This window comes from Dipodomys ordii, unplaced genomic scaffold (assembly GCF_000151885.1).
Source record: "Dipodomys ordii isolate 6190 unplaced genomic scaffold, Dord_2.0 Scaffold64, whole genome shotgun sequence".
Classification (NCBI taxonomy): Eukaryota; Metazoa; Chordata; class Mammalia; order Rodentia; family Heteromyidae; genus Dipodomys; species Dipodomys ordii.
Genome location: NW_012267280.1, coordinates 2,179,556 through 2,180,830, shown reverse-complemented (window position 1 = coordinate 2,180,830; position 1,275 = coordinate 2,179,556).

Here is a 1,275-nt window from a genome sequence, read left to right as displayed (position 1 = left end):
GGTTCAGATCCTGCTCCTAGCCTCGCTGTTTCAGTAGGCTCATTTCCAGGTCTTTTTCCTCCCCCCTCCCGCCCCCCAAGTCCTGGGGCTTGAACTCAGGGCCTGGGCACTGTACCTGAGCCTCTTTGTGCTCAAGACTAGCGCTCTACCACTTGAACCACAGCGCCACTTCCTATTCTCTGGTGGTTTATTGGAGATAAGAGTCTCACAAACTTTCCTTCCTGGGCTGGCTTTGAACCGTGATCCTCAGATCTCAGCCTCCTGAGTAGCTAGGATGACAGGTGTGAGCCACAGATGCCCGGGTTAAGTCTCTCTCCTATCCTCTTCAGCCTGGCTGTTCAAAAACAAAAGTAGGGAGCTGGGAAGGTGGCTCAGTGGTAGAGTGCTTGCCTTGCATGCATGAGGCCCTGGGTTCGATTCCTCAGCACCACATAAGCCGAAAAAGCTGGAAGTGGCACTTTGGCTCAAGTGGTAGGGTGCTAGCCTTGAGCTGAAGAGTTGAGGGACAGTGCTCAGGCCCAGAGTTCAGGCCCCATGACCGACAAAAAAAAAAAAAAAATTGGTTCATGGCAGGTGCACTCACACATGGGGAAAAGTGCCTATGGAGTTTGACAACAGGGTTGGGGTGTGGCTCATGGGAAAGGCCTGGTTCCAGTAGCCCAGGGGACTAGGAAAAGCTTGACTCTGAATAATAAAGTGGGTTTTGGTATATTTACAGAGTTACACAACCATCACCACAACTAAATTCCAGAACCTTCTCTCCCCATGACAAAAGAAACCCAGTCCTGGCAGGGAGCTGCCTCCCCAGCCCCCTCTAGTCCACTTCCTGTCTGTGGACTGGCCTGTTTCAGCCTCAGGTCCCACCATGCTGTGCGGTGGATCAGAGCCTTGTCCTGCTCTTGGCTGCATGGTACTCTGGCATGGGTGTCCACTCATCATGATAGAAGCTAGGGATTTGTCTCTGTTTTAGGTTGTCTTTCTATGAAGCTTCACGTACAAGTGTGGGGTAGGAGGAGCCGGGCGTGATGGCTCACTCCTGGCATCCTTGCTAAGATATGAGGAAGGCTAAGGATCATGGTTTAAAGCAAGCTCAGGCAGATAAGCTGGAGAGACTCTATATCCAATTAACCAGTAAAAAAAAAAGGTAGACTGGGGCTGGGAAGGTAGCTCAGTGGTAGTACAGTGCTTGCCTTGCATGCATGAGGCCCTGGGTTCGATTCCTCAGCACCACATAAGCAGAAAAAGCCAGAAGTGGCGCTGTGGCTCAAGTGGTAG